This window comes from Marmota flaviventris, chromosome 10 (genome assembly GCF_047511675.1).
Source record: "Marmota flaviventris isolate mMarFla1 chromosome 10, mMarFla1.hap1, whole genome shotgun sequence".
Lineage (NCBI taxonomy): Eukaryota > Metazoa > Chordata > Mammalia > Rodentia > Sciuridae > Marmota > Marmota flaviventris.
Window position 1 is genome coordinate 49,753,561 of NC_092507.1, and position 20,484 is coordinate 49,774,044.

General features: G+C 38.3%; 1 protein-coding gene across 1 annotated transcript in view; it reads left to right on the forward strand.

Moving 5' to 3' along the window:
- The first annotated feature begins 6,285 nt into the window (after positions 1–6,285).
- Patj (PATJ crumbs cell polarity complex component) overlaps positions 6,286–20,484 on the forward strand; it is a 387,785-nt gene continuing 373,586 nt past the window's right edge. Inside the window, exon 1 of the mRNA XM_071617901.1 lies at positions 6,286–6,351. The gene's annotated coding sequence lies outside the window, so the exon portion shown is untranslated. The remainder of the gene's footprint in view (positions 6,352–20,484) is intronic.

Consider the following 20,484-nt stretch of genomic DNA (forward strand, 5'->3'; position numbering starts at 1 on the left):
TATGAGAAGTATCGTTTTGGATTATGGGCTGGAAGACATGAAACAATATCAAGTAATAGTATTGTAAATACATTTTTCTCAGTAAACAAGTTTGTTAGCTTTAATGGCCTGCTTTTAATTTAAAACATTCATGCATAATTAACTTATGAATAATTAACTTATGCTTTTTTAAGCCCAGTGCAGTGGAGCAAGCCTGTAATCCCAGCAACTATGGAGGCTGAAACAAGAGGATTGCAAGCTTGAAGCCAGCCCCAAATTTAAGGAGCCCCTAAGCAACCTAGCAAGACCCTGTCTCAAAATAAAAAATATAAAGGGCTGTGGATGTGGCTCAGGGTAAAGCATCAGTATGTTCAATCCCATGTTTTAAAAAAAATCAGGTTTAAATGATAAGAAATTTGAAATTTACTATTCTAGTTCAGTTTTAAGCTTCCTATTTAAGTGAACTTTTCCTCTTTCCTTCACTTTTTCTCTCTTTCCTTCACTTTTTCTTTCCCCTTTCTTTCTATTTCTACCCAAAAAATAAAATGTTTACTAATCATTTCCTATATACTAAATCAAGTAGAAAGTGGCTAAGCTAGCCCCTAGCAACTCTAAAAAGCACTTATGTGTAGTAGGAAAATGATAACCAAAATACTGTTTGAGGGCTGGGATTGGGGCTCAGTGGTAGAGCACTTGTCTAGGATATGTAAGGCACTGGGTTCACTTCTCAGCGTTACATATAAATAAGTAAAATATAGGTCCATTGACAACTAAAAAAATGTTTCAACCTCAGCAAAAAAGCAAGGTGCTAAACAACTCAGTGAGATCCTGTCTCTAAATAAAATACAAAATTGGGCTAAGTGTCTCTAAATTCAATCCCTGATACCAAAAATTTTAAATACTGTTTGTAAATGTTACAGTAGAAACACCTGAATGGGCACAGTGGCACATGCCTATAATCCCTGTAATCCCGGGTAGTCAAAAGTTTTAGGCAGGAGGATCACCAGTTCAAACCCAGTTAGGACAAAAGAGCAAGACCCCATGTCAAAGTAAAATGAAAAGGAATAGGGATATAGCTCAGTGGGATAATGCAGGAGGCCTTGGGTTTAATCCTTAGTACTATAAGGAGACAAACAGATGAGGATGATAGGAACAGGAGGGATTATCACCCAGAGTACTAATGGGCTTGCCCCCTACTTCAGATTGAGAAGCTTGATATGAAATCCTGGTCCTGTGAGTATGAGGACCCAAAAGGACAAAGAGAACATGTAAGACAAATTTTAAAGGCAAATGTCCTCCCTTAAGTTAAATAGTTATCAGAAAGTTAGTATCCTTTATTCTGAGTGAGACCCAGTTCTCTCTACCCTGAAAGTTTATTAAGTGATGGTAGACTCAGCACAGACAGAGCAGGATTTATTATAGAAGTCATTTAAGGGCTTCACAGTCTCCCAGAGTAACAAGTCACCCAGTAAGAGTAGATAGTCCAGAGGCTTGCACCCTTTTCATGACCACCCATGAAGAAGGAGAGAAGTTATGACTATGCTGGTAAGGTTAAGTCCAGGGGTTATGGAAGGAGAGGTGGGAACTGCTGGCCTCTAGAAGGTACAGAATGGGGAGATGTCCCCTAGCCAAAGAAACAGTTTCCTCAGGGCAGATGCTCATGTTCTGGTCTCATTTATTCATTCATTCAGAGGGAAACTTCAGCCTCAAAAGGATGACCTAATCACAATAGAAAACAGGAGATGCCTGAGAACTTTCCACATCCAAACCTGGACTGATTACCAATTGAGGGAACAGAAAAATGGTCTCCAGAGGGAAACATTTTAACGCCAGACCTTAAGAGACTGGTGTTACAAAAAAGGGAGAATTTTTTTTATTAATGGTCAAAAAAGTGCTTTATGGAGCTGGGGTTGTGGCTCAGTGGTGGAGTGCTTGCCTAGCACGCGTGAGGCACTGGGTTTGATCCTCAAAACACATGAAAATAAATAAATAAAATAATGGTATTGTGTCCATCTACAATTAAAATAATTATTTAAAAAATTGCTCTGTGTATGAGTTTTTACCTCCTATGCTCTAAATGACAGCTTTCTCTACTCTTTACCTGCCTGATACCCATCTAAAATGTAAGCTATGTGAGCAGGTACCCAAATCAGTTTGAGGGTAGGGTGTCACTTTTAAATCCAAGCTGCTGTGAACATAAATGGTTGTTTTGTCTGTTCTTTATTCTGGGATTCTGCAAAGTTCCTCCCTAATGCTAAAGAACAGGAGAGACAGGGGATCTGGAAAGTCAGGCTAGACCAGGTCCTGGACCCTTTAGGCACCCTTAAGAGGTATGCATTCTGCCTTAGACAATACATTGCCCCAGGATGCAGGGATCACCTCCACAATAAGGGGATGCACTAAGGGAGTTTGATGAACCAAGGAAGTAGGGAGATGCCCTGCTTCCTGGGGTATTTTTAATTCTCTACAGTTGGGCACAAGGAAGGAAAATGGAGAGATCCCATAATACAAGTCTTCTTTACCTTAAGATCCTTTGCCTGAGGAATGTGACATAGCCTATCCATATAGGCCAGGCAAGGCTGCCTGTGAATTTCCTCTTGGAAAAGAAAGCATGTGGGGGTCAGCACAGTGGGTCCATTGTATAGAATTACTCTCTTAACCTTGTATTCCCACCATCCTCATCTGTCTGCCCCAACAGTACCACATGTATACAAAATAAATAAAAATAAAAAACACCTCCTAATTATGGTAACATAGAGGGTTTTTTTGTTGTTGTTTTGAGACAGAGTCTCACTTGTTTCCCAGGCTGGCCTTGAACTCCTGAGCTCATGCAATCCTCTTGCCTCAACCTCCCTGTAGCTGGGACTACAGGCATAGTGCAAGTGCCTGCTCTATCACCAAGCTACACCCTCAGCCTTAGGACATGGGGCTTGATTAAGATATTTAAAAAAAAAAAAAAAAACAGTATTTGAAAGCTGAGGTTGTAGCTCAGTGGTAGAATGCTTGTTTTTAGCATGCTTGAGGTCCTGGGTCTGAACCCCCAGCACCAAGGAAAATCCAGAAAAACTTCAAATACCATATTTTGTCATTAGAATTATTCCAATTTTAGTATATGCTGCCAAAGGTATATAAGTGATGCCAAAGGAAGCACAGTCATTCACCTCAGAATAATTAAAAGTCCAGACCAAACTGAATTATCAGAGATGTATCTTTTTTTTTTTTTTTTTTTTTAATACTGGCTATTGAATCCAAGGGTGCTTAACCACTGAGCTACACCCTAGTCCTTTTATTTTTTTATTTTGAGACAGGATCTCGGTAAGTTGCTTTGGATCTCCTACATTGCTGAGGCTGGTCTCAAACTTGTGATCCTCCCACCCCAGACTCCCTAGTCCCTGAGATTACAGGTGTGCATCATAGAACTCAGACAGAGATGTATCTTCACACAATTAATGACCACCTGAAAATGTACAGCCTAGAAAACTAATCATGAACTGTAAGTTAAAAAAAAAAAAAAAGCCAGGCACAGTGGCGCATGCCTGTAATCCCAGCAGCTCAGGAGGCCAAGGCAGGAAGATTGCAAGTTTAAAGCCAGCCTCAGCAAAAGCAAGGCACTAAGCAACTCAGTGAGACCTTGTCTCTAAATAAAATACAAAATAGGGCTGGGGATGATGGCTCAGTGGTTGAGTGCCCCTGAGTTCAATCCCCAGTACCTCCCCCTAAAACACACACACACACACACACACACACACACAAAAGCCCCCAGTAATGTGTGTATTATACAGCTCAATACCATCCCACAACCTCATCCTGAGATAAAAGTTAGGGAAGGAATAGTGGTTGAGGATTAAATCAAACTCAAGAATAAAGATCAGAATAGGTTACCATATATCATAAGTCATGTAATATCTATTACAGCAACTTTGCATTTTGATTACTATTTTGACTCTTTTGGCATAGTCTGGTTTGATTTTTAAAATACAGCCTAAAGAAGATCAAGAGTTTAAAGAAAGCAACTATATACTTTCAGTTTATTGAAATTATGATAAAATTAGATGTTTCCCTACTGACTGCAAGAATATTGCTGATCTTTGTATTTGTGTCAATTTTTTCATAGATTTTGAACAATTAACTTTGAAAATGCGTATGCTTTGCTGATTAATCCCATTACAAAATCTATTTTTATGGTCTTAGTGATTATTTTCTTCTACAAGATATAAATTAAATACAATGAGAAGATTTCCTGTGAAAATAAAGAAATGCAAAATTTTTGACTCTTGAACTGATGCTGTATTAAAAAATTATTTCATATTGCCCCTTAATCCATTGTCTCATGACTCAGTAAAATATACTTACTCTGTTTCTTTACAAGCAGTTTCAGATCCCATAATTACTAACATTGTTTAAATTTAGTAAGAACTTAATGGTAAATTTTATTTTCACACAAAGCACTACAGAAAGTCTATAGAATTCTGTAAAAAGTGAAGACTGAATAAAGCAACTCACAATGGAAACTGTACAGAAACATGAGGAAAGAGGATTACCAGTGAAGGCTGAAGCAAGGCTTCCTCTGGACTCAGAGGCTCTGCTGGTTGGACTTTTCATTTCATGCACAACTAATTACATTAGCAGATGGTTCTGCCCATAGCAAAGCTTTCTGAGGAAACTGATCTAACTCCTGTTGCCATGGGTAAGACAGAAATAAAAGAGATAAAAGATTGTCACTCTGAAACTTCCTTTTTATTTGACTACCATGGGCATCCCACCCCAGGCCCTGTGATAAATTCATAACACCAGGCCTCTGCCAGATCTTCGTTACACACCTCTACACAACATTTAGAATTCTATAACCATACTGTTGGCCCCCAACTATTTCTGATCATGTACTCTTTGGTGCACTGATATAACTGCCAGCATGCTCTCTGACTAAATTAACTTTGATTCACCACTTAATAAGGTCCACTCTTATATGCCAAATATATTTTATCTTGAATGTCAAATAGAAGATCTAAAATGGATTTTATCAGAATTCTGCCTGTCATAAAAAAATAAATAAATAAATTGAATTTTCTCAAATTTATGACCAATACCTCTTTTTTTTTTTTTTGTACCAAGGGCACTTAACCACTGAGCCACATCCCCAGCCGCACATCTATCGATCAATCGATCTATCTATCTATCTATCCACATATACAAAATATGTATACATATATAATTTTTTTTTTTTTAGTTTAGAGACAAGGTCTTGCTAAGTTTCTGAGGCTGGCCTTCAACTTGTGATCTTCCTGCCTCAGCCTCCCAAGCTTCTGAGATTATAGACATGCACCACCACACCCAGCTCCTCAATCCATTTTTTGTACATTGCTTCAAACAAATCTCTCATGTAACATAAGAAGTCTATATAATATTCAAAATCCTATTCAAAACAATTTCAGCACTAGAAAGAGAGATGCTATAAAATAGTGGGAAAGAGAGGAGTGAGGGAAATTAATAAATTAATAAACATTAAACAAAATTTCAGAGCTGGGCATGGTGGTGCATGTCTGAAATCTCAACAATTTGGAAGCCTGAAGCAAAAGGACTGCAAGTCTGAGGCCAGCCTGTGCAACTTAGCAAGACCCTGTCTCAAAATAAAAAACAAGAAGGGATGGGGATGTGGTCAGTGGCAGAGCACCCCCGGGTTCAAATTTCAGTATAAAAAAAAGAGAGAGAGAAAAGAAAACACAAAAAAAAATTTCAGTAGTTCTTTGATTTCTTAGAAGTGAAAGGAAATTCTTATAACCTAAAGTTCTCTGTGTTAGTCTCAGGTCCTCCATCACCTGCTGTGACGTCAGTTTATTTACTGCTACTCGAGCCTTTCCCCTTGCCTTCACCAGTTTCTGCCATGGCACTCCCATCTATGTGCTGCTTCATTTATTGAATATGTTCTATGTGCCAGGTATATGCAATATACATATACATTCATTTAGCCCTCAAAACCACCATATGGAGCGAGCACTATTACCAGTTTCACTAATGATAATTAGAAGGGCTGACTTGAAGAGAGCACATGTGTAATTTTTAAGAGCATGAGCTCTAAAGTCAGATATCCAGGATTCAAGCTTATATCTGACTTTAGAGCTCATGCTCTTAAAAATTAAATTCATCTTCATCATTCTATGAATAAGACACTCTTTTTTTAAACTTTTTTTTTTTTAATTTTTAATATTTATTTTTTAGTTATCGGTGGGCACAACATCTTTGTTTGTATGTGGTGCTGAGGATCGAACCCAGGCCGCACGCATGCCAGGCGAGCGCGCTACCGCTTGAGCCACATCCCCAGCCCGAATAAGACACTCTTGAGGATTCCCAGAAGTAAATATCTTCTGACACAGCGTAAGCTCCTTTAAAAATATATTGAGTAAATTTAAAAAAAACCCTTTAATTCCAAGTAAAAATCAAAGGAAACCTTCCATTAAATGAACAACACAAAAATATGGAGAGAATTAGGTTAAATTTGATGGAGATGGACACTTGCTGGGGTGGTCAGAGAGGGAATTTCCCTTACGACTCAAGCCTAAGCCCTGAAGGAAGGGTATCGAGGCAGGGGAACGAGGATGAGTAATCAATGGGAAAGCCACGGAGTGGTGATTCCATTGGTATAGAGTAGAACATTTGGCCAGGGTACAATAAAGGAGAGGTGAAATACAAGATTAGGTTGAAGAATGAGTAAGGAGAGGAGAGTTTGGAGGGACTTGAATACTGAGAAAGAAAATTTGAACTTGATTTTATGGTCAATTCAAATATGCATTTTTTTTTTTTTTTGAGAAAGGAGGAATAATGTTCCTAACATCAAAATTTAAAGTGGAAAGACACCCATGAGCTGGAATGTAGATCAGTGGTAGAGAACCTTCCTAGACTGTGCCAGATGTTGGGTTCAATCTCCCAGCACCTCAAGAAAAGAAACAAAAAACAACCCAACATTTGTTAAGATGATGCTTAGAAATAATTGGTCCCCATCTTTCTTTATGACACCCCCTGATTTGGGAAGTATTGTCTTCTTCATTTATCTAAGTAAATCCTGCTTTAGTCAGCTTTTTCATCTCTGTTCAAACTACTCAATGAGAACAACATAAAGGAGGAAAAGTTTATTTGGGGATCATGGTTTCAGAGATCGCAGTCTGTAGATGGTCAACTCCATTGCTCTGGGCCCAAGGTAAGGCAGCAAGCACATCATGAGGGAAGGGCCCAGCAGAGGAAAGCTGCTCAGCACATGGCGGACTCAGGAAGCAGTGTGAGGAAGGGGTTTTATGGAAGATGTACCCTTCCAGGGCACACCACCAGTGGCCCATCCACTCCAGCCATGCCCTACCGATTTACAGTTACCACCCAGCCATTCCAATCAGGGTGCATTGATTAGGTTACATTTCTCACAATCCAGTAATTTCAACTCTGAATGTTCCTGTATGAACACAGGAGCTTTGGGGAGAACACATCTTATTCAAACCATAACATTATACCCCTGGCCCCCAAAAGCTCATGTTTGTCTCATAATGCAAAATTCATTTAGCCCATCTACAGGAGACCCATAATCTTAACAGTTTCAGCATTACCCAAAAGTCCAAGTTCAAATTTTCCTCTGAGAATCAAAGCAAACTCTTGATGTTGAGCCCCTGTACAAATCAAAAGCAAATTACATATATCCAATATACAATGGCACAGAGTAAACATTCCCATTTTAAAAGAGAGGAATAGGGCATAGAAAGAAGGAATGGAGTCAAAGCAAAACTGAAAAACGGCAGGACAAACAGGTTCAATAATTCTGTGTACAGCATCTAGGACATATGGTGGTAAGATGACACCTCCAAAGGGCTTGGGAATCCCTGCCCTTTGCAGTTTGCAATGAACATGGGCTCTTTTTTAGCCTGGTTCTCCCTACAGCCAGCAGCTTTTCTCAACACGATCCACATTACTGGCACCCCTTAATTCCTAGGGTCTCCATTCCAGCTTTGAATTCACCTGTACAATGTCATACATTGCCCTCTTGGGAGCAAACAGCAGGGATACGAACCCTGCTCCAATTTGCCTGGCCTCCCAGGCCTTCCTTTAAAATCTCAGTAAAAACTTTCATAATCTCTTAACTTTAGCATCCTGAATTTCTGTAGAACCAGTACCATGTGAACGATGCCAAGATCCGCTGCCAGTTCATGTAATACTTGGGCCCCCTAGGATCATAGTTGTAGTGTTGACCAAATGCCTGCATGGCTGGATAAGATGAAGCAACTTCTTAGCCCACCCCCCTGTTGAAGTGGGGCACCCCAGGATTTCTTCTCAAAGGAATTTTTCCCTTCTACATCCTTGAGTTTGCAATGGGTATGATCTTGCAAATTCCTGAGATGCCCTCCACACAACTTTCCCATTGTTTTTGTGCAAAGTACTTATATCTCTTTCGGAGCTGTAATCTCTTCAACAACCACACCTTTTTTCACCCCAGCTTTACATGCATTTTTCTGGTCAAGCTGTAAGTTTTTAAAATCTTTAACTCTGTTTTCTGCCCCAAATTCTCACAGTAGACCTGGCAAAGCTGCCAGCAATATCCATGCCACTGACTAAACGAAGTGCTACCTTGAAAATTTCTCTACCAGACAAATTAGTCCATAACTTTTAAAATTCAACTTCATAAAAGTCTGAGGATATAGGACATTCTTTGTTAGAACATGACACCAAAAGCTTCTATTTTGATTCCCAACAGATTCTTCATTTCCTTCTGAAACTTCAAGAGCACAGTTCACATCACTATTGATATTCTCATCTTCTGACTTTCCACCAGAATCACACATTAAGCGCTGCTTAAAATATTCTAAAGCTTTCCAGCTTACATTTCTAAACTTTTCAAAATCCCTCCTGAAAAGCAGCTCCAAAGTCTTCTGAATCCAATGGTCAGGTTAATCACAGCAACATCAGTTTCACATCTCAGTACCAATTTCTGTTTTATTTAGCTTTTTCATCACTGTGACAAAAATACTCAACAAGAGGAAAAGTTTAATTGCTCATGAGTTCAGAGGTCTCAGCCCATTGATGACCAACTCCATTGATCTGGGTCCATCCTCCATGATGAGGCAGTACATCATGAGGGAAGGGTCTAGTGTAGAAAAATTGCTCTGTGTATACCATGATCAGGAAGTGGGGGAAGGGGTGGTGGTGGTGGGAAGAGGCCATAAGGAAAGTGCACCCTTCAAGTGCATGCCCCAGTTACCTACCTACTCCAGTCTTGTCCCTCCTGTCTATACTTGGCACACAGTCATTCAAACTAGGATGTACTGACTAGCTCTCGCACTATCCAGATTTAATGCAATTCCAATCAAAATTCCAATGATGTCCTCATAGAAATAGAAAAAAGCAGTCATAAAATTCATCTGGAAAAATAAGAGACTCAGAATAGCCAAAGCAATCCTTAGGAAGAAGAGTGTAGCAGGTGGCATCACTATACCAGACCTTACACTATACTACAGAGCAATAGAAACAAAAACAGCATGGTATTGGCACCAAAATAGACATGTAGACCAATGGTACAGAATAGAGTACACAGAGACAAACCCATACAAATACAGTTTTATCATATTAGACAAAGATGCCAAAAACATATATTGGAGAAAGGATAGTCTTTTCAACAAATGGTGCTGGAAAAACTGGAAATCCATATGCAATGAAATGAAATTAAGCCCCTATGTCTCACCATGCACAAAACTCAAAGTGGATCAAGGACATGGGGATTAAACCAGAGATCCTGCACCTAATAGAAGAAAAAGTAGGCCCAAATTTTCATCATGTTGGATTAGGCCCTGATTTCCTTAATAAGACTCCTGTACTGCAAGAAATAAAATCAAGAATCAATATATGGGATGGATTCAAACTAAAAAGCTTTTTCTCAGCAAAAGAAACAATCAGTGTGGTGAAAATAGAGCCTACAGAATGGGAGCAAATTTTTAACACAGGTACATCAGATAGAGCAATTATCTCAGGGATATATAAAGAACTCAAAAATCTTAACACCAAAAAACAAATAACCCAATTAATAAATGGGCCAAGGAACTGAACAGACACTTCTCAGAAGATGATATACAATCAATCAACAAATACATGAAAAAATGTTCAATATATCTAGCAATTAGAGAAATGTAAATGTATTTTAGTACCTGTTATTCACCCTCCTTCTGTCCCTTCCTCCCCACTGTCTTCTGTCCTATGAAGTCAACTTTCATAGCTTCAATATGAATGAGACATAGCATTTGTCTTTATGTGTCTGGCTTATTTCTTTTAACATAAGGTCTTCCAGTTTCATCCATGTTACTGCAAATGACAGGATTTCATTCCTCTTAAAGGCTGAATAATATTTCTTTTTTTTTAAAGAGAGAGAGAGAGAGAGGAGAGAGAGAATTTTTAATATTTATTTTTTAGCTTTCGGCAGACACAACATCTTGTTTGTATGTGGTGCTGAGGATCGAACCCGGGCCGCACGCATGCCAGGTGAGCGCGCTACCACTTGAGCCACATCCCCAGTCCCTGAATAATATTTCATCATGCGTATATACACCACATTTTCTTTATCCATTCATCTCCTGGTAGACATCTTAGCTGATTCCATAGCTTCATTATCCTCAAAAGTGCTGCAATAAACACATGAGTGCCAGGGTTCCTTTGTTTTATTTTTGTGTGCTGTGAATTTGAACCCAAGGGTGGTCTGTTACTGAGTTACATCCCCAGTCCTTTTCCTTTTTTGAGAGAGGGTCTTGTTACATTGCTTAAGCTGGTCTCAAACTTGAGATCCTCCTGTCTCAACCTCCTGAGTGGCTGGGATTCCAAGCATGAACCACCACACCTAGTGCAGCTCCCTTTTGGTGAGTTGGTTTCATTTCCTTTGGATATACATCCAGTAGATAGCTAGATCATATGGAAGTTCTCTATTTATAGTTTTTGAGGAAACTCTGTACTGTTTTCCATAATCCTAAACTAATTTATATTCTCAGCAACAGTGTATAGGAGTTCCATTTTCTCCACATCTCCTCCAGCATTTGACATTTTTTGTCTTTTTGATTATAATCATTCTAACTAGCGTTGAATGATTGAATGATGATATCTCCTGGTGGGGTGTGTGTGTGTGTGTGTGTGTGTGTGTGTGTGTGTATGCATGACAGAAATTTAGCTGGGCCTAGTGATACATGCCTGTAAAACTCAGAGACCCCAGGGGCTGAGGCAGGAGGATCAGAAATTCAAGGCCAACATTGATAACTTTGAGGGAGACTCTCAACAATTTAATGAAACCCTGTCTCAAAAAAAAAAAAAAAAAAAAAAAAAGAACTATAGATATAGCTCAGTGGTCAAGAAGATACAACTTACACCTCCTGGGTCCAACACCCAGTGTGAGTTTGGTAAGCCAGCCATTGATATGGGAGGGAAAGTAAAGAGTGGTGGAGTGATAATTTATAGAGAGGAAAGCAGACATATTCATCAAAGAGAACCCATAGGTCATAGAACATAGAACTGGGGATAATAGAGAACTTCATCAGGGCAGCTGTAATACTGTCCTGGAAAGAAGGAACTAAACCATAACACTCTGCTCCAGAGATATTCAAAGTCAAATTGGTGAGAAAGTAGATTTTATTCAAAGCCATTTTGGGAGAATATGGGGAAAAATTGATTGTTTCAAAAGTTCCATCTCCAAAAGCTCTGGGTGGAAGAGGACTTTTAGAAGGAGTAAGGGATGTGTTGGACAAGAGATGAAATTTTATAGGTTTCAAAGAGGTTTTCACTTGGGTTTTAACTCCTGACTTACCATGTCAAAGGGAACAAAATTTCTGCATCTATACTTTTCAGTTTCAGAGAGGAAGGTTTTCTAATCTTGACTCTTGGGCTAGGGTTGTTGCTCAGTGGTAAAGTGCTCACCTAGCATGAACAAGGCTCTGGTTTTGATACTCAGCAACACATAAAAATAAATAAATGAATGAATAAATAAATTAAATAAAGGTATGTGTCCAACTATAACTAACAATTAAAAAAAAATCTTCACTCTGTACAGTCCATGTGGACCTCTCTGAAGTAATCGATTTAATCCTTCCTGAATGTCCATATTTTCCATCTTTCTAATAAACTCCTCACTGTTCCTATGTGTGATTAACTTGAAACTCTTCCTGTGAGAATGCAAGAACTAGTGGCTGAGAATCCCCTCTTGGCAACTTTGGCTCCACGGGTGGGGCCACTCTGCAGCACCCAATACCAATATGAACAAATTTATTTCCTTGAAGTTCCAGATGTTGTCACTGGGATCTTTTATTTACACATCTTGCCTTTTATTGCTCTTTACACTTTAGAGAAGCAGTTCTTTTAAAAATTTTTTTATTTGTTATGATTATCATACATGACAGTAGAATGCACTTTGACACATCATACATAAATGGAATATAACTTCTCATTCTTCTGGTTGTACATGATGCAGAATCACACAATTCATGTAGTCATATATGTACATAGGGTAATAATATCCAATTCATTCTACTATTCTTACTATCCCCAAGTCCCCTCCCCTCCCTTCACTTTCCTCTGGCTAATCCAAAGTACCTCTAGTTTTTCCCAGCCATCCCCCTTATTGTGAATTAGCATCCACATATCAGAAGAAAACATTCAGGCTTTGGTTTTTTGAGTTTGTCTTATTTCACGTAGCTTGATATTCTCTACCTCCATCCATTTACCTGCAAATGCCATCATTTCATTCTTCTTTAAGGCTGAGTGATATTCCATGTATATACCACATTTTCTTTATCCATTCATCTGTTGAAGGGCATCTAGGTTGTTCCATAGTTTAGCTATTGTCAATACAGCTGCTATAAATATTGATGTGGTTGCATCACTGTAGTATGCTGATTTTAAGTCCTTTGGTTATAAACTGAGGAGTGGAATAACTGGGTCAAATGATGGTTCCATTCCAAATTTTCTGAGGAAATTCCATATTCCTTTCCAGAGTGGTTACACCAATTGCAAATTGGTCCCACCAGCAATGTATGAGTATACCTTTTTCCCCACATCCTTGCCAACACTTATTATTGTTTATATTCCTGATAATTGTCATTCTGACTAAAGTGAGATGAAATCTTAGAGATGATGAACATTTTTTCATATGTTTGTTGATCAGTTGTATATCTTTTTCTGTGAAGTGTTTGTTTAATTCCTTAGCCCATATATTGATCAGGTTATTTGTTCTTTCGATGTTGAGTTTTTTGAGTTCTTTATATATCCTGGAGGTTAATGCTCTATCTCAAGTGTATGTGGTAAAGATTTTCTCCCATTCTATAGGCTCTCTCTTCATGTAATTGATTGTTTCCTTTTCTGAGAAGAAGCTTTTTTGTTGTTGTTGTTTGAATCCATCCCATTTATTGATTCTTGATTTTAATTCTTGCGCTTTAGGAGTCTTGTTAAGGAAGTCAGTCCCTAAGCTGACATGGTGAAGACTTGGGCCTATTTTTCTTCTATTAGGCACAGGGTCTGCATTCTAGTGCCTAAGTCATTGATTCACTTTGAGTTGAGTTTTGTGCAGGGTGAGAGATAGTGGTTTAATTTCATTTGGTTTACATATGAATTTCCGGTGTTCCCAGTGCCATTTGTTGAAGAGGCTATCTTTTCTTTAATGAATGTTTTTGGTGCCTTTGTCTAGTATGAGATATTTAGTTCTATAGTTTCTTCATTTAGTTTTTGTTTGGAAGATCTATCCAGTAGTGAGAGAGGTGTGTTAAAGTCACCCAGTATTATTGTGTTGTGGTCTGTTGATTCTTGAAATTGCGGAGAGTTTGTTTGACGTATATAGATGCTCCATCGTTTGGGGCATAAATATTTATTATTATATGTCCTGTTGATATATAGTTCCCTTAAGCAGTATGAAATGTCCTTCTTTGTCCTTTCTGACTAACTTTGACTTGAAGTCCACTTTATCTAATATGAGAATGGAAACCTCTGTATGTTTACACAGTCCATGTGAGTTTTATGCATTTTTTTCCCATCCTTTCAGTTTCAGTCTGTGGATGTCTTTGCCTATGAGGTGAGTCTCTTGAAGACAACATATTGTTGGGTCTTGTTTTTTAATCCAATCTGCCAGTCTATGTCAGTTTTTTTAATCTTTATCACATGCACCAACACATTTTGTATAACTTTTTTTATTTAGTTTTTCTGTGGTGCTAAGGATTGAACCCTGTTCCTCACATGTGTGAGGCAAGTGCCCTACCACTGTGCTACAACCACAGCCCCAGTCTATGTCTTTTGATTGTTAGGTCATTAACTTTCCAGCGTTATTGTTGAGATATGATTTGTATTCCTGTGCATTTTGGTTTATCTCTGGTTTTTAATTTGACTTAGTTTCCTCTTTGATTGCCTTTTCCTTTAGTGTAGTTCCTCCCTTTGCTGGTTTTCATTTTCTTTTTCTCCTCATGGAATATTTTTCTGAGAATGTTCTGTAGTGCAGGCTTTCTAGTTGTGAATTCCTTTAACTTTGTTTATCATGGAAGGCTTTCATTTCATTTTAAAATATGAAGCTTAAGTTTTCTGGATATAGGATTCTTCTTTGGCATCCACTTTCTTTCAGAGCTTGGTATAGGTTTTTCCAGGACCTTCTAGCTTTGAGGGTCTGGGTTGAGAAATAAGCTGAGATCCAAATTGGTTTCCCCCTATATGTAATCTGATACTTTTGTGACCTTTAAAATTCTATCCTTGTTCTGTATGTTAGGCATTTTTATTATAATGTGCCTTCAAGTGGATCTGTTGTAATTTTGTATATTTGGGGTCCTGTAAGCCTTGTGTTTGGATTTTCAACTTAATTCTTCAGGTTTAAGAAATTTTAGGATACTATTTAATTGAAAAGATTGTGCATTCCTTTGATTTGTATCTCCACATCTTCCTCTATCCTGATAAATCTTAAATTTGCTCTTTTCATGTTATTCTGTAGTTCTTGGAAGTTCTATTCATTGTTTATTTTTATAAAATTCTTTTTTTCAGGGGGGTACCAGGGCTTGAACTCAGGGGCACTTTGCCACTAAGACACATCCCCAACCCTATTTTGTATTTTATTTGGAGACAGAGTCTCACTAAGTTTCTTAGTGTCTTGCTTTTGCTGAGGCTGGCTTTGAACTTGAGATTGTCCTGTTTCAGCTTCTCCAGCTGCTGGGATTACAGGCGTGAGCCATCGTACCCAGCTTTGTTTATTGTTTTTTTATATCTTTCTGTGGTCAACTTTATTTTTTTTATTTATTTTTTATTGGTTATTCAAAACATTACAAAACTCTTGACATATCATATTTCATACATTCGATTCAAGTGGGTTATGAACTCCCATTTTTATGTGGTCAACTTTATTTTCAAGATTATATATTTTGTCTTCAATGCCTGAAGTTCTGTCTTGCAAGTGGTCTGCACTGTTGGTGATACGTCCCATTGAATTTTTAATTTGGTTTATTGATTCCTTTATTTCAAGGATTTCTGCTTGATTTCTTTTCATAATCCCCGTCTTAATGGAAATGATCTTTTACCTCCTGAAATTTATCTCTGATTTCACTCCTTACATCATCCTTTAAGTTGTGAATCAGTTTAACTTATGTACATTCTGAACACTTGCTCTGACATTTCTTGTACTGCGTTGTCAATGGATTCTATTATAGAGCATCTTGTTTTGTTTGGGGTGCTTTGTTCCCTAGTTTTTTCATGTTATTCTTGTGTTTTCCCATCTAGCAGTGTAGATCTAAGGCAGTACAGTTTCTACCCTGTAGGCTTATAATGTTCCTGAAGGTTTTCAATTCCTTGCCTTTATGGGGGAGATCCATATTAACAGCACCCAATGCAAATAATATACAGCTTTAAACCAAATAGCTCCCTGGGGCTGTAGCTCAGTGGCAGAGTGCTTGCTTTGCACATGTGAGGCACTGGGTTTGATCCTCAGCTCCACATAAAAATAAGTAAACAAAATAAAGATATTGTGTCCATATAAAACTAAAAAAAAAAAAAAAAAAAAAAAGAAGATGTCAGGCTGTCAGGCATTTTTCTCCCAGGTGGTCCTGAAGGCTGAGTGCTTGGACCTGTGCACCTGTCGTGGAGAGTGGTTCTCTATTGGGTGGATCAGGACCAGGCTTTGAGAGGTCCAGGCCTGCCATGTAGCTGTGAGCACTGGAGTGGGCTGGTGGCTAGGGAAGGACTGGCAGATTGGGAATTGGGGATGGTCCTGTCGAGTGCTGGACTGATGAAGGAACTGGTGAGACCAGGATATCAGTGGATACTCAACTGGGGAGGGATTTAGGGTCCAGGCTTGTACCAGGGCCCAGCAAGTGCCAGCCCAAGTGGGCTCTGGGGAACCAGTGCGTGCCAGACTGGCTGGCTTGGTGAACTGACAGCAAGATAACCTCACACTCTCTTCCAACCTTCCCACCTACTATAGCCACACTCAACTATCCCTGAGCACTTCAGGACTCAAGGAGCTGGGGAGAGTCTGCCTCCCTCCTGCCTCTGCTCCAAGTTGGTGGCCAACAGCACATCAGCAAGAAGACTTCAGGTTGCCACCAAACCCACAGGCACCTCAACAATGTACCTCCAGGCCCTGGCTGGTGTTCCCAAATGGTGGCTTTCTTGTCCTGAGATGGTGGCGGCTGTGGCAAACCTGCAGGCACCTTGATATTGGGCTTCCAGGTCCTGGCTGGTGTCCCAAGATCAAGGCTGCCAAGTCTTAAGATGGTGATGGCAGTGGCAGTGTTCAAAGATGGAGGTGGCTGTGTTCAGAGATGAGTCAGTGGTGGCAGGCCGTGCGGAGGTGGAGGGCCTTGTGGTGGCCCATCATTGGGATTTTGATTTGCATTTCCCTGATGATTATGAATATTGAGCATTTAAAAAATATATTTTTTGGCTGTTAGTGTATGCTTTTGTGAGAAATGTCTTTCAAATCCTTTGTGCATCTTTATTTTGCTTTGTTTTTCTGTTGAGTTTTTGAGTTCCTTGAATATTCTGTATTTTTTTCCCAATACTAGGGATCTAACCCAAGGGGGTGCTTTACTACTAAACAACATTTCTAACCCTTTTAAAATTTAAGTTTTTTTTTTAATGGATCTATAACTTTTTTTTTTTTTAATTTTGAAACAGGGTTCCACTAAGTTGCTGAAGCTGGCTGGAATTTTGATCCTACTGCCTCAGTTTCCCAAGTAGCTGGGATTGCAAATTTGTTCCAACATGCCCAGCTATATTCTGACTATAATTATTTGGTGGATGAATAATTTATGAGTATTTTCTCCCATACTGAAGTTTGTATCTACATCCTATTAATTATTTAATTTGCTATGCAAAAGTTTCTTAGTTTGACATGATCCCATTTGTCTATTTTTGGTTTTATTGCCTGTGCTTTTGGGGTTTTATCCAAAGAAACTATTGCCTGTGCCAATATTCTGAAATGTTTCTCCTATGCTTTCTTCTAGTAGTTTTAGGTCCTTTATTTAGTTCTTTGATCCATTTTAAGTCAATTTTTGTCTATGGTGAGAGATAGGGATCTGGTTTCATTCTTTTGCATATGAATATACAGTTTTCATAGTACCATGCATTGAAGAGACAGTATATTTTTCCAATTCATTTTTGGCATCTTTATTGAAGACCTTTTGACTATAAGTATGTAGATTTATTCCTCGGTTTTCTCTGTGTTCCATTGGTTCATGTCTTGATTTTTATGCCTGTACCATGATGTTTTGGTTACTTTGGTTTTGTAGTATGTTTTGAAATCAGGTATTGTGATACCTCTGGCTTTATTCTTTTTTTTTTTTTTTATGAGTGCACTGTTATACATAATAGTTGGGTTTGTGTTGACAAAATCATACATGCATGGAATTTTTTTTTTAAAGAGAGAGAGAGGTAGAGAGAGAGAGAGAGAATTTTAATATTTATTTTTTAGTTTTCGGTGGGCACAACATCTTTGTTTGTATGTGGTGCTGAGGATCGAACCCGGGCCGCACGCATGCCAGGCGAGCGGGCTACCGCTTGAGCCACATCCCCAGCCCCATGCATGGAATTTGATTTATTCTATTTCAGTTCCTCAACCTCTACCCCCTACCCTTCCCTCCTCTGCTCCCTCTATTCTTCTGTCTCTTCTTTACTGGTCCTCCTTTTACTCATTCATTTATTTATTTTTGATTGGTGCTTTATAGATATACATAAAGGTGGAATTCACACAGGCACATAGTATCATTTTATCAAATTCATTTCCCATTTTGTCCTCTTTCCCATCCTTCCTCCCTCTCTTGATCTCCTTCTTTTATTCCATTGATCTTCCCTATACCTTTATGATATTAGACCTCTCCCCCTTTTTCCCTAATTTTGTTCTAGCTTTTGCATATGAGAGAAAACTTTTTTGAGCCTTGATTCTCTGAGTCTAGCTTATTTCACTTAGCATCATGTTCTCTACTTCCATCCATTTACCTGGAAATTCCATGATTTCATTCTTCTTTATGCTGAGTAAAACTTTATTGTGTATATACTTCATTTTTTTAATCAATTCATCTATTGACATGCATTTGGACTGGTTCATAATTTGGCTATGGTGACTTGCCCTGCTATAAACATTGATATGGCTATTATCACTATAGTATGCTGATTTTAGTTCTTTTGGGCAAATACTGGGGAATGGGATAGGTGCATCATATGTGTCTTAGTTTTTTGAGGAGTCTTCAGACTGCTTTCCAGAGTAGGTATACTGATTTGCACTTTCACCAACAGTGGATGTGCAATATCACCCATATCCTTGTCACCATTTATTACTATTTATATTATTGATAATTGCCATTCTGACTGGAGATAAAATGTTAGTGTAGTTTTAATTTGCATTTCCCTGTTGGATCCTGGACTGATGAGGGATATGGTGAGACCAGGGTATCAGTAGATGCTAGAAATATTGAACATTTTTTTTATATATTTTTTGGTCATTTTGAGAAATGTCTGTCTAGTTTTTCTTTCCATTTATTGATTGAATTGTGTGTGGCTTTGTGTGTGTAAGTTTTATGAGTTCTTTATGTATTCTGGATTTTAATCTCCTGTCTGAGGAGTAGCTGGCAAAGATATTCTCCCATTCTGTAAATTCTCTCTTCATTCTCTTAATCATTTCCTTTGCAGTACAGAAGCTTCTTCATTTGATAGCATCCCACTTATTGATTCTTGGTTTTATTTCTTGAGCAATAGGGGTCTTGTAAGGAAGTCTGCCTATACCGATATGTTGGTATTGAGTCTATGTTTTCTTCTGACAGATGCAAAGTTTCTGGTTTAATTTAAGTTGCTGAACCACTTGATTTGACTTTTGTGCAGGGTGAGAGATAGGGATCTAGTTTCATTCTTCCACATATGAATATACAGTTTTGCCAGCTATCTTTTTTTCAACATCATTATCAGATGACCATAAGTATGTATGATGGTCTGTGTGTCTTCTATTCCATTGGTCTTCATGTCTATTTTGATGCCAATACTATGCTTTTTTTTTTTTTAATTATAGCTCTATAGCATAATTTGAGGACAGGTATCATGATGCCTCCTGCATTGGTCTTCTTGCTCAGAATTGCCTTGGCAATTCTGCCTCCATCTTTAATTTTCTTTTTTGCTTTAGATTGCTTTGGGTACTCTTTTTTTTTGTTTCATATTAATATGAGGATTTTTTTCCTATTTCTGTAAATATTACCATTGACATTTTGATAAAAATTTCATTTAACTTATATACTACCTTTAGGTAGTGTGGACATTTTAACAACATTACTTCTTCAAATTCATGTACATGGGTTGTCTTTCCTTTTGCATATTAGTGTTGTGTTCTTTTCAATTTCTTTCATCAGTATTTTTTTTTTCAGAGATAATTCACTTCGATGCTTAGAATTATCCCTAGGTGTTTTAAAGTATTTTTAACTACTGTGAGTGGGATTCATTTCTTAATTTTTTCTTGCTGAGTTTATTATTTGGTATAAAATACTACTGATTATTATTATTGGTGGCATGACTCAGATGCAAACTGAGGTTGCTAGTGGTAAAACACATAGTACTAGCCACTATATGATGATAGTTGCTACAGATTTCTGTATTCAGCGACTTTACTAGTTTATTAGGACTAAAAGTTGTTTTTGTGTGAAGTCTTCATGTTTTCCTATATATAAAGTCAAATATCTGCAAACAGGGATGATTTGACATCTCCTTTCCTTGTTGGCTGCCCTTTATTTCTTTCTCTTGCCTTATTGCTCGGGCTAAGGCTTCCAATAATATATGGAATAAGATTAATGATGTAGGGCATAGGCCTTCTATGAAGCTGAGGCATCCACAGAGGCCCCCCCTATAACCCAATTTTTGAAATCATGCCCCCCAAATTTGAGACATTTTGCTCAGAGTTGCAGGCTTGAAGGGCTTATTGAAAGACTAGGAAAGGGAAAAGGGATCATTCTTTAAGTAGAGAGTGGGTACTCTCAGAGAAAAGAAGGACAGCATGTCCCTCTACCT